This window comes from Brassica oleracea, chromosome C7 (genome assembly GCF_000695525.1).
Source record: "Brassica oleracea var. oleracea cultivar TO1000 chromosome C7, BOL, whole genome shotgun sequence".
Lineage (NCBI taxonomy): Eukaryota > Viridiplantae > Streptophyta > Magnoliopsida > Brassicales > Brassicaceae > Brassica > Brassica oleracea.
The window spans coordinates 41,758,271-41,772,931 of record NC_027754.1 but is presented as its reverse complement, the minus strand read 5'-3'; the positions used below and the strand labels follow the sequence as shown (position 1 = coordinate 41,772,931).

Genomic DNA, 14,661 nt, shown 5'->3' with positions numbered 1-14,661 from the left:
ACAAAAATATAAATATTTCATTTTCAAGATAAGAAATCAGCTTTTATTCAGTTACTCAATATAAAATATCTTAAATGATTTTTTAAAAAATATACATAATTTATATATATAGATTAATCTTCCAAAATTAAACTATTATATTATATATGAATAATGTTTTTAAATAAAAATAATTTCTGATTAAAAAAAATAAAAACAACAAATGGTTATTTTCAAATAATGGATGTAATTTACATTATACTATCATTTAACAAGTATTAGATACGTTTTGATATATCATTATTTTCTATTTCCAGAAAAAAAATTTGTTAAACATCAATATCATCTAGGTTAAGTATACTAACAGCACAAATTCATACATCACAAAAAATATTTACATAAACATTATAATACAATAATTTAATCAAAAAATGCAATTCAAAAAATCAATATTCAAAAGAATAGTTATATAGTTAATATTTGAAAATCAAAGATATTTTTGCTAAAATTGTACTTACCTGGCCAAGGAGATCGACCATCTTTTTACGGATCGATCGATTGTTGAGCATGTGGTCGATCCGAATATACTCTGCAGTTTAATTAAATATATAAAACATTTATTGCAACACTCAACAGATAGTTTTGTTAAATATGATAACTAGATAGCCAACAAAATTACAAAAAAATATTTAAATAGTAAAAAATATGTTAATTTAACGTGTTAAAATTTAAAAATAAAGTTTAATTATGACATGCATCTTAACATTTATATAAATATATATCATAACCTAAATATAAATAATTGAACAACTTAAATTAGAAAAAAAATAAAAATCCCGGACGTAGCCCGGTTAACCCCTAGTCCTTATATAAAGGAACCTCTATTGATCATTAATAACACAGAAATATTCAGACTCTAAACTCTCTAATTACAACAATTAAATATAATGAAAATGATTAGCGATAATCAATCATTGAACAAGACAGACATAATATCCCACCCTCGATATATATACCAAAACTATGAAATTTCCACAACAACATTGTTTACACTTCTAAATCTAATTGATTCACATGAATTTGAATAAGTAAAAATAACGAACTTTCTTGGCTCATCAATGACAATATATTATTATCTTCGATTGTTTTTAATAGTTCGGTACCCAACAAATTAGTTTCTTAGTAAATTAACAATTTAAGAACTGAGGAAATGAATAACTTTTCTTTTGACTAATCTGAGAGCATATACATATATATATATATATATATATATATATATATATTACATGATTTGTAAGTATATATTATTTGGAGAATTTTCGTGTTTACCACATTGTTATTACCATTATTCATGTTTCAAAAGTATCTTCTTCGTTAAGTGGGAAAAACTCTTATACTCTTGCTCTCTCTATATATATAATAAACAACTTTTTAAATTAAAAAAGTAAAAAAATTAAAAAGATAATTCTTTATGTTTTCGAACTATATGTTTTCGAATTATACATTTTCAAATTCAATTTTTTTTATAATTTTTTATAATTTTCTTTAATTTTTTTAAATTCAAAAAATTATTTTTGAAACTATTTTTATTTTTTTTTCTCTTTAAAGTATTAATTTATATATTTATTAGAATTAAAGTCGGCATTCTAAAAACTCTACCTCACCACTCAACTCTAAATCCTAAGTTTAGATTAGTTAACCCTAGAGTTATAAATGTCATTTTTTCTCTTTAAAAAAAGGGTAAAAATAGTTATTGTAAACATTAAAAATGGTATTATGAATGTAGTATTTTAATAATTTTACTTCTATATTATTAAAAGTGAAGTACCTTTTGGTACTGTTTAGAAATATGAATAGTAGTATAAATGAGAATTGTTCGGAAACATGGATAACAATATAAAAAAGAAGTATTGTGTATTTTTAGTAATTTCATTAATATTTTTAGATTAATTGTATTTTCACATTTCACTCAGTTTAACAATTTCATTAATTATATTACTTTAACAACACATCACATCATTAATAATATTACAATAATAATAGTGCAGATTTTTTATCTATTAGTTGATCAAAATTAAATTTGTGCCAATTATAAAATAAAAAATGTAAAATAACTGGATTTTGCATATAGTTAAATGTTTGGTTTAGTTTGTCTTACTAAAACTCTTTTTTTAGTTTCAATCAGTGGAAAATTATGTAGCTAGAAACATAATTCTAAGACATGTTTTGTGAATAAAATAATAATTTAAATCCAAATCATAATTATATTTATTGTCACTTAATTTTTTACTCCATATAATTATTTTACTAAGTAAAAAAATTATTTTTATTTCAGTTATTAGCCAAACACATAGAATGAGTTCTTTTTATTAGTTTATAAAATTAGTTAAGCATGAACAATGACTATTCGTTTATGTACATGTCGTTCTTTTTGGGCATCATTTTTTTGTTTGTTTTGAAATTAGGTTTCGCTTGTATATTATAAATTTATGTGTGAGTTTTGAATTGGGTCTTTCTGGGCCTGGATGAGTTCGGTTCTGATGTATAAGAACCTAAAAATATCTAAATAACAAATGTATCTGAAACGGGTTCCGATAATTGTATTAAAAATAACCGTATTATCCGATTTGGTATAGGTCTTTTGAATACAATTAGTTATATTACGACTCATCTAAAATATATAATACTAATTATGCAAAACAAATATCAATATATAAAAATGTAGAAACCAATATCTGCACGGATGCGCGGATCAATCTCTAGTATTATTTTAAGAACTTGGAGGTTTCTGAAATGGTATAAAGTGGCCATGATGATAGTATACAATGTCCATGCACATGGGTTGCCGTCATTATCTGTTGTCTTTGATGGACAAAACAAGAGAACATATGTTTGAAAAAATGATTCAAATTGTTCTACTGCCAAAAAAAATAAAAAAATTGTTCCGCTGCAAAACGAAACAATTTGCTTTCAACACTTAGATATCAAAATTGAGAGTTGGGAATTGTCGGCCATTTACTCTTTTGGCTCAATGATTATGCATAATTTTACAAAGAAATACCGCACTATTGTGCGAATAGCTGAGAGTGGTAGTATATTTTAGAACGATGTCAAGGCGAAAACGACACACGTTGAAAGGAGTCTCCAAAATAGTTATTTTATGAATTTAGTCTTTTTCTATATAAATCACGTGAAAATCTTCCGGAGAATTTTCATGGTTATTATTCATGTTTACTTTCATTAAAAAGATATTTTTTATTAAGAGAAAAAAACTTTTATAGCCTTGCTCTATATAATTTTGTAATTAGTTAAATAATTTTAGTTTGTATTTGATGATATTTTCTAGATACAAATTATTTTTTAAAATATTTATGCATATATCTAAAATATCATATATTTTGAAAAAAAAAATAGTATTATTAAATTACTATAAGCCGTTGATTTACAGGTTTTGGTTTTAAAAAGTGATTTAGATTTGATCGCAGACGGTGACCATAACGGAGAAACTTTAACACGTGGAGGGGACCGAAGAAATGAGTGATGATTTGTTGCCAAGATTCGTATCACTCATGGATTTGCATAGATTATTAGAGAATTCTATAGTCATTAGTAAAAGAAAACACAACAATTTCAGACGAAATTAGACCCAATTTTTTCATCCCAACGATTGCAATACAGATAACACCTCCACTTTACTAGTGATGAAGGGGATTCACCCGTCAAAAATGTAAAAAAAAGAATTGTTAAGAATTCGTAAAAAATATCTGATACAAATATTTTCTTCAAATCCATCAATTTTTTGACACTTTTTTGATAAAATTTTGTTGGAAATTTCTAACAAATTCTCTTACTTGCTTTAGTTTTTGTCAACATTCTCTTACTTACTAATATGTTTATATTCTGACTTTTAATTTTTTATTAACTCTGTTTTTATTCCAATTGTTTGTTTGTTTGTTTATAATGATCCATTTTCACATATTTCCAACAAAGTCGGCTCAATTTTTTTATGGATCGTAACGCAAAATGTTTTTAAACCTTAAAATTAATATTGGTTCAAAGTTTGTAATAAATTTATTTTTTAAAATAAAAATATTATAAGTATATCTTTTAAAAAATTGTGTTGAAACAAATATATTTATATAAAAAAAAATATGGTCCTTATATTTATTTTTAATATAAAGTTACATATATTTTTTGAAAAATCGGCTCTTAACTATTAAAAAATGAAGAGAGATCGGACTGGACCTGAGACGGTCGCACCATTTGTTCCGCCTCTAATTTCCAATTATCTCATCATATTTTTATTATAATAAAAAGCATATGCTAAATTTCCACTAAAATAAAAGTTTATTAAAGTCTCTCAAACAAAAATCTCAGATATGTTTACAAACTAAATATATACGCAATTGTCTATTTGCGCAACGTGAAGCATGGTACTTTTTTTTCTTTGAAAAAGGATAATATAAATAATAATATTATTATTTTACGTTTTTGTTTGGTTGTAAAAGCTCAAAATTTGTTTTGGACTCAAACTTTGATTGTCCACTTGTAAAACATACTTTATACGGCGTCACACTTCTTAAAAATACAAGTTTTTGTACCGAGACCTTGATCACCGTCCATCTATAAATATGCATTTACGATTTCTCTCTTCCCACGAATCTCTCTAACTGATATGGGATCTCAAACTGGTTTTGATCATCAAAGCGTACGAACGTTTAAAATGTTGCAACCCTCTCAATGGGATGATTACTTACTTTACGCTCAGATCGATGAATTGGTGAGTTTATTTACTATTATCACATATCTACGAAAAATATAAAATTAAATAAATAAATAATGTATCGATTTTTTTTTTGTGAAATTAGATGAAATCAAATATAGTTTCTTTATTATCTTGTGAATGATTAATGCAAACCTTTAGGTCTCTTAATGATGCTACTAGGAAAACCTAAGCTCCATGCCCTCTAATTTCATCGTATCGTACTGTATCGCGGGGCTTTCGCCTCCGGCTCTCAGAATTCCTATAAATAATTCTAATTCCCTTTGAGATCACTCAAAATTTTCAGTCACTTTGACAGCATATTTGATCATATGATACATATTCATAGTGACTTTTACTCAGGACCGGCCTTAAGATTCAGGGGGCTGTAAACGGTTTTAAAAAAATTCCAGCTATCAAACTTTTTTGGTAAATTTGGAAGCCTAAAAAAAAATTTTGGAAGTTTTTTTCTAAACTTATTCTTGGGTTCACCTCCTAGGTGAACCTGTAGGTTCACCAGCCAATAGAATTGTGTCATTTTAGATTCAATATCTTTAAAAAAAGGAAACAAAATAATATTGAATTATATTATATTTTTAAAATAAAAATTTTATTAATCACAAAAAGAAGATTTTTTAATCGCAAAAAAAAGAATTTGTTTTTCAAAAGTATTTTTAACGCTGCGAACAAATATTAAATCCTAAACCTTTAGTTAAACCCTAAACTCTTGAATAAATCATAAATCTTAGGGTTTAAGATTGATCCAAGAGTTTCGGATTTATCCAAGGGTTTAGGGTTTACCCAAGGGTTTAGGGTTTAGGATTAGGATTTAGGGTTTAGTGTTTTGTTGATTGTGTTAAAAATATATTTTTTTTAATTCAAGAATTTAAAATTTATCAAAGGGTTTAGGGTTTACCAAAGGGTTTAGGGGTTAGATTTAGAGTTTAGGGTCTGACTGGTTCAAACGCAGCGGTTGCGTTTGCTGTTGCGGGAGTTTGCGGATGCGGGTGGTTGCGGTTTCTAGCGTTATTAAGCGTTTTGTATGACTGGCACAACATTTAAAAATTGTTGCGTTTGCGGATCATTTCTGACTGGTTTACCCACCCACCCACATATATAAAAATAATTAATAAAGAATATTTAATAGACAAAAAAATAATTATAAAAAAAATTGATTAAAAATAATAAACTTAAAATCCAATAACAAAATAATAAATAATAATTAAAAACAATTAAATTTATGGCATGATTATTGTTTCATGCATTCTAATAATCACCAAATATTTCATCAAGCTGTGCAACATACTCAAAAAAATTTGTTCCGAGACGTGGATTTTCTGGATTCATCTTATACATATTGTAAAATTTCTTCAAATAATCCCAACGATTTTTAGCGTGCTTCCAATTCATCTTTATTCCAAATTGCTCATTAAGCTTCTTGACAATATTTTCTTTTTGGAACAAATTAAAAAATCTGTTGCCTTCATCTTTGCTCTGTTTCTCCACAATTATACATTCAAGTAATGTATGTGTCATCTCCTTCGTCAATGTAACTTTCTGAAAACCAAGACATAGTGAATTTATTTACTTTTTGCAATCCAATAAAGACAAAGTTAATAGTAAATAGCATACCGTCATCGAAGCAGAAGCCAAAATATCTTGTGAAGCCATAATTATCAATTCTAACATTAGATAGTATAAAAACTCATTTAGAAAACAAATGAACTTGACTGATAGAAATATAAAATAGAGCCAAAAGTTAACAATAAAAGAAGACTAGAATTACCTTCTTTTGTCGCTAAAAAGAATGTGTGCTACCAACTACAAATTGTGTATTTGTTTGACATCGATCAATTTTTATACTAGCTTATTAGATAAGCATAAATGTTTTTGGGATAGATGCATATCTTAAATTCTGGTAAACAAATATTTTATATTTATCTAGCTAACTATATATTTAGCGGGTAATGAATTTTTCCCGCCGTTTCGGTAATCAACTTTTTGGCGCACAAGTGTGTATATCTGGTTAGCGTACAAGTGTATACTGGTTTTGATATATTGTGTTCGAATATATACACAAGATTGATTAATTAAAAACAAGCAACATCAATCCAAGTAGACATAACAAGAAGCATAAGAAAAGCATGAGCCAGAAGAATAACGAAAAACCAATGAAGTTCCATAAATAATAAACTCTCCAAATGTTAAAAAAAAAGTGAAAACTGACAAAGAAGACATAAATATACGTTCTAGAGTTCTAATAAAATTAAAACATGGTTACTTTCAGAACTTTAAAAAGATATATTAAAGAAAAACTGGCAAGCTGACCACAAGTTAACGATCATCCCATATATTTCTTGCTATATCATCTCTAATAGTTGACATATACGCATCAGCTGTCGGATCATAATTTCGATCAACTCCATGATCATCATGAGATGGAGATGTGTTTCCTTCAAGACCAGCTTCATAATTCTCTGTTTCATCGGCATCATTAAAGTCGATGTCATCTATATTAGAATCTCGAATAAAATTATGCAACACCATAGTTGCTGCAACAATTTTTTTCTTGCATATCGACGTCATAGCGAACACGACCTTCTAAAATAGACCACTTTCCCTTCCACACTCCGAACGTCCTTTCAATTATTGACCGAAGAGAGGAATGCCTGTTGTTAAACATCTCTCGTACAGTGGTTGGTCGACATCCAGCAAAATGATTTGGATGGTAGGCCTCACCTCTATATGGAGCTAGGAAACCTCTTCTTTAGGATAGCCTGAATCAACTAGAAAGTATTTCCCCGACTTTGGGAATGGGAAAAAGTTATCATGACGTGCACAATATGTCAATATCTTTGAGTCATGTGCACGATCCGGAACTCCAATACGTGTATATATGAATTTCATATTGAAATCACACACTGCCAGTATGTTCATTGAAGTATAATTATGATGGTTCCAATATGTGATCTTTTTATTTCCACCAACACGTACACGAACGTGAGTACCATCTATGGCCCCGATACAATCTTCAAAATAAGGAAAATACCTCTTATCATGTATGATTCGTGGTGGTGTCTCATTCAGTTATTCTCTTTTCCATGAAACTATGTCTGAATGCAAGCAACATAGGGCATTAATAACATCACTAAATTTTGCTGTAACAGTCCATTGTGCGACTTGGAACTCTGCTGCTATGCTCCTTTGTGATGGGTTATGTCCCAAAATCTTGAGAGACATACCTAAAGCAACCTCAGCTTTTACCCAATGAGAGTCTTTAAGACCGTATGACTTTAGTGTATTTAAGAGCTTAAGAAACACTCTTTGTTTCATACGTAAAACATGGAGGCATTGTGTGTCGCTCTCATACATCAGTTGATGCATTATACGTAGCCCACTTTCAGGATCCGTTCTTAATTTTTCTCTAAAGGGAAAAACGACTACGCTCAATACATAAGATGGCTTCAACAGCCTGGTCATCAGCATCAATAGTTTCCATGATTGTTTTCAACTCCACGTTACTTGGTTCCTGAAACAAATTAAACTCTTGTCATCTAAGTTTCAATAAATAAATAAATAAGTAAGCTCAGAAGAATCCACCGAAAACTCAAATCAAACAAAACCAAAAGAAGATACTCATTGTCAAAAGTAAAATGCAAACATGAAAGCAAAATTCCTATGAAAAGAACAACTAAAGCTAATCATCAAAAAAATCGTTACGGGACTCCTTAGTTTGACGTTTCAGAAAAGCCATGATTTCAATGGATTGATACTGGATTAGGTTAACGTGAATGAGATATTATCAAATATACACATATATAACGTTAATTAAAAATGGATTAGTTAGGATATATAGGTAGATGTACGTGATGTGGATTAGTTAGGATATATATGAAATCTAAATCTAATTTAGTATTTATTATTTTTTTTCAACCGCAACCGCCCGCAACCGCAAACGCTTGCGGGAAGGAGCTTTTGATTTTGAGCGGTACAAAGTGGTTTGAAGTGGTACAAATCGGTTCATTTGATTGTTTCGAAACGCTGTCAACCGCTACCAACCGCAAAAGCTGCGTTTGCGGGTGGTAGCGGGGAAACCAGTCAACACCTTAGTGTTTTGTTTATGGTATTAATTTTTTTTGACTTTTTTGTTTTTGCAACTACGATTATTTTTATTTATTTATACTTTTTTTTTTAATTTTCAAAACGTAATATAATCTGACAATATTTTGTTTCATTTTTTAAAAGATATCGAATTTGAAATATTTGTTTGTTTAACAAAATTTTTGGGGGCCTAAGGCCAATGTTTCGTTAGGCTTTGCCCAGGACCGGGTCTGGTTTTACTAGCTAGTGTTGTTATACCTGGTAAATTGTTTGTTTAACAAAATAGGCTACTGACTTGCGTAGATTCTTATAGGAACTCGATGTCTTTGCAAGCGAACTTGAAGAAATCAAGCCCAACGTCAGGGACATGCTCATGTCCTCTTCCCCAGCAGAATTAGGTCATGGCTCCGCGAAGAGGAAAGTACTTTTGATCTATTTGATGACCAGTCTTGGCGTTGCCTATCATTTTGAGAAAGAGATCGAAAAGACCTTGGCACACGCCTTTGAAAAGATAGATGATATGATTGCAGATGAACATGAACTTTACACAATCTCCATCCTCTTTTGGGTTTTCAGAACATATGGTTACAACATGTCGGCTGGTAAGTTGTTCATGCTTTTATTTTATTTTATTAATTTTGATACACATTAACTAGCGTACGTGTTCATCTAGATGTTTGATTGAAAGATAGAACAAGAACTTACAATCTCTGATTTATATAGATGCGTTCAAGAGATTCAAAGGGGATGACGGAATGTTTATGGACTCCTTAGCCAAGGATGCGAAGGGCATGTTGAGCTTGTATGAAGCCGCTCATTTGAGGACGACAAGAGATTATATAATGGACGAAGCACTGAGTTTCACAATGAAACATATGGAGTCGTTGGCAGGACAAGTAAGGCCTCATCTCTCAAGGCTTATACAGAATGCTCTTGGTCTTTCTCAACACTGGAATATGGAGATATTAGTTGCTATGGAATTTATCTCATTCTACGAACAAGAAGAAGACCATGACGAGACACTACTCAAGTTTTCCAAGCTCAATTTCAAGTTACTACAGCTTACATACCTTAAGGAGCTCAAAATGGTTACAAAGTACATAATTTCATCAGTTACTAGTCTTTTATAGGATTTTAAATAGAACCTTTGAAGCATTTTCGCCTTGTTTTCATCAATCATCATATATAAATATGTGTCTTTTCTTGAATGCAAGATGGTACAAGGAGCTCGACTTTGCATCTAAGTTGCCACCTTATTTCAGAGACAGAATCGTGGAGTTACACTTTTTTGTGATATCGATGTATTTTGAGCCACAATTCTCAAGTGCGAGGATTATGTTGACTAAGTTCTACACGGTCGAAACCATTACCGACGACACCTTCGATCGATATGCCTCTATCTCTGAAGCTGAAAACCTCGCCAATAGTCTAGAAAGGTACACGCTACATGTTGCAAATCAACATAATTAACAATCATATTGATGATGATACTGAGGATAAGAATGATTGTTATGATGTACAAGATGGGCTCCTGATAAAGACATGGATACACAACCAGATTATTTGAAATTCGTGTTTACATTTATTTTGGATGTATTCAAAGATTTCGAAGGAGAAGTGGGGTCAGAAGGAAGATATTACAGCGTGAAAGGTGCAATAGAAGAGGTAACCAATCAAACTCATTGGTAAACTGTATACATTTATATCAAAGCATTTTAAAAGCATCACCATCAAAATAAGCTTTTGGTTTTTAACATTTTAATACCTTAATATACTGTTATTTACTGGAGTAGTTGATATCTTTTTTTTTTTGGACAAACTGGAGTAGTTGATATCTTTTATTTTAAAAATCGACCATTCAGTTTTCAGAACAATTATTTTTGATGAAATATATAAGAAAATTACTAAATTTAGTATTTTGTTGTGAATAATTCTCGAATCAAATTTAGAAAAAAATAAAATAAAAAGTGAAACTATATATTGAAGCGGATATCTGCTTTTAGATTTCGTATATTGATTATACTATTAATAAAAAGACAAGTTTCTTCGGTGTTCTATTTCAACTTCTTTCCTGTGTTCTACAAAATATTATTATTGATTTTATTAACTTCTACCTGCTACATAAACAAACGGTTATAACTAGATATATAATCTGATTATTCTGGGATTTTTAACACTGGCCGGCACCAACGGCCCTAAATTGATTATCCTTTGTTTATTTTATTTATTTTATTAATTTTGAAAGTAAGTAAAAAATCACATTTATTAGCTAGGCGGATTAACTCACTATCAAGATTAGCATATAGGGCAGCCTCAGATGTATGATATATTTTTAGGATTAAGAAAATGAAGTTTAATAGATGTGATAGTTTGTGTACAAAATATAAATATAAAAATTTGAAAAATATAAAAAGAATGTAAGTAGTTGTAATTATTTCTTCACACAATAAATATACAAAATCTAAAAGCAGATATTCTATTCAATTAGTTTCAATTTTTTTATATTTTTTCAAATTTGATTTGAGAGTTATTCACAAACTTTTCAATACTAAGAAACATCATTTGTGGTAAATATCTTACATAGAGTATCTTAACATTTTTATATTAATTTGTGAAGATAATTAAAATTGAATAATTAAAACTAAAAAGTAAAAACTAGTGTTGTACAATGAATAAATGACATGTGGATTTACAGTTTCTTTAATGTCAGACAAAAGTTCCTCATAAAGAAACGATTCTGAAAATATTATTTCCCTCTCTCCTACAATTCACTTTTTAATATTTTTACGGTGAGAGACTCCTTGTAAATAGCAACCACTGCAAGTGCTCTAAGAGCACTTTCAATGGAAAGTTCTATCTATTGGAATTCTAAATTTCCATATATGAATATGTATGTATATGTAATTGTAAGGTCCATTACATTACGAGAAATCTAACCCAAAATTTCTTAAAACATTTGTTTAGAGAAATTTTAGATTGGATTTCCTGTAAAATAATGGACCCCACAATTATATACGTATACATAATATATACATACATATATATATATGAAAGTTTAGAACTCTAATGTGTAGAACTTCCCAATGAAAATGCTCTGAGGGTATTAGCAGTGAAGGGTTTTTAGCCCAATTTCTATACAACAAAATAATAAGGGCATTAGCAATGAAGGGCATTAGTGGTCTATACTTTTTACAAATAAAATGTAACTAAAATTTGAATTGATTATAATAGAATATTGTTGAGGTACTCTGGGAAGGTATCACCTACTAGGACCATGATTAACCCGGACTCTTAGGATGGGGTTCTTAGTTTCGGCTAAGAACCGTTTTTTAGCTTTTAACTAAGAAAAGCTAAGATTCGTCTTTTAAATAAGAGATATAAGAGCATGATTAATGGGAAGTTCTTATGATGAGGTTCTTAGTAGAATATAAGAAACCATCTCTTAACTTTTAACTAAAAAACTAAGAACCGATTCTTAAATATCTTACTTAAGAGCCGATTCTTAGTTTTTTTAGTTAAAAGTTAATAGACGGTTTCTTATATTCCGCTAAGAACCTCATCCTAAGAACCCACCATTAATCATGCTCTAAGACCATATTTATTGGATAGTTCTTAGGGTGGGGTTCTTTGTGTAATTTAAGAAACGGTTCTTATATTATGATAAGAACCTCACCCTAAAAAACCCCCAATAAACATGTCCTAAGAGCTGATTCTTAGCCGAAAGGTGTAAAGAAAAAATGTCAAATCATGGTTAAGAACCTCATATTAAAAACTCGGGTTAACCATGCTCTAATGGTGCTCTAAGTTTCTCATAAACCATGCGTGAAAGTTCCCAATATAACGTGTTTATATATATTTTTGAGCCCGCAGTTCAAAAGACTCGTGAAATCAAACCTTGACCTTGCCAAATGGGCGCAAATCTCTCATGTGCCTAGCTTTGAGGATTATATGGAGGTTGGCGAGGTTTAGATCACGATGTATGCGACTATGGCAGGCACTTTGATGGGTATGGGACATATTGCTACGAAGGAAACCTATGAGTGGCTCAGATCAAGACCCAAAGTTATCCAATCATTATCTATAAATGGGCGTCCGATGAATGACATGGCCGGTTTCGAGGTACAAAAAAATGTTTCGTTCTGTAAATTTAACTATGAGGTTAGATGGGTAAAATTTAAAATTCATGTAAAGGAAATAGAAAAAAATATAGTTTGTGTTATTTTCATGAAAATTTTCTGTCTCTTAATAAAAACTTCTGTGTGACTTGATTAGGATGACATGAGTAGAGGATATGTAACTACTGGTGTCAACTGTTATATGAAGCAATATGGAGTTACAAAAGGCGAAGCTTTTAAGAAGCTTCATCAAATGCGTGTACACAACGAAAAAATAGTGAACGAAGAGTTCTTGACGATAAAAGATGTGCCAAGGAGAGTTCTCAAGGAAGCCATCAATTGTGCACGCATGACCAACGTTGCCTACGGCTACGGTGAAGGATTAACACATCCTGAAGGAAAAATTAAGGAATATATTATTTCTCTTTATGTTGAACTGATTCGTCTGTAAAGACATTGGTTGGAACCACTGTTAATGAATGTGACCACTGGTTTGGCATCTGTTACGCCGGCCTGCGCGGGCTATATACAGTCTTTGAATCTTTATTATTACAAAGTCGTTTTATTCTGGTTCCTCCAAGGATCTAAGTAGGTGAGCCGTAATTCTCGCCGGTTTCACAAAGAGAACCGTCAAAACTTTCCGATTTTATGGAGATGGTATGAACGGATGGAGAAGAGCTCAACTATCCGATTATTTCTCTATTTCTTTTAATATGATTTTAGTAGTATACCAGGGGGTGTCCGCGCTTTGCGCGAAATATTGTTTTTATTATTGCTAGAACATGATTTTTTGGATAATGTAATTATGTTGTCGTTTTTATTTGTTAAGATAATTATTTGGTGTTTTTAATGTGTTATGTAGTAATAGATGATAGGTTAATATATTTTGTGTTTGTTTTTTCCGAATAATGTGTTGTGTGTATAATACTTGTTAGTAGTGAAATGAACATCTAACGTAAAAGAATATTGAATTTCAATAACTTTGTTGATTCTAAGATTAACGGTTTCAGTGTCAAAATTGTATTATATTTTTCTTCATATTTTTTAAAATTATAACTTTTAAGATGTTTTTTGCCCTCTCCCTATATTTCGACCTTAAGCCATCACCGTCTATGTATTTCTTTACCTTTCTGGTGTGCGGTGCTTCTCACCATCACCGGAAAAAGACTTACATCTTTCTCTTATTCTTCCTTGTCTTCTTCACCTGTGAGATTATATGGTATTTGTTGTAGATCGGGTTTATGAGTTTTCAGTTTTTCGGTTGATTCTCACGGCATTGTAGGTTATTGACTGCTCCTCTTCTTTCTTAGATTTCAGCTGATGTTAGGAACTGTATCTTCTTGGTTGGGTCAGAGTTTAGTCGTTTTTGATGTTGTATTCCTCAACGTTGGCTTACCGTCAATAGTCACTGCTCGTCTTGATTTTCAAGATCTAATTTTTGGTGTTCTGACTTCTATGCTCTCTTTCATAGCTCGAAGACGGTTTCATAGTTTTCTAATTTCGTTTCGTCTCCCTTTCCCTCTCTATTCTTGATGTTAGGAGTTTTCAAGGCTCCTAAGAAAAATGTTGTAATATAGTGATTGTCGAACCAGTTCTGAGGGATATCAAAGCACTGAGAATGCAAGTACTCACTTAATCTAAGTGCAACCAATGATTTAGATGGGTTTTAAGCTATGACTAAAACTAGAAAGCAATAACAGAATG

At 30.4% G+C, this 14,661-nt stretch overlaps 1 pseudogene; it reads left to right on the top strand.

Moving 5' to 3' along the window:
• Nucleotides 1–4,655: 4,655 nt before the first annotated feature.
• LOC106304558 lies at nt 4,656–13,627 on the top strand (annotated as a pseudogene).
• The last annotated feature ends 1,034 nt before the right edge of the window (nt 13,628–14,661 follow it).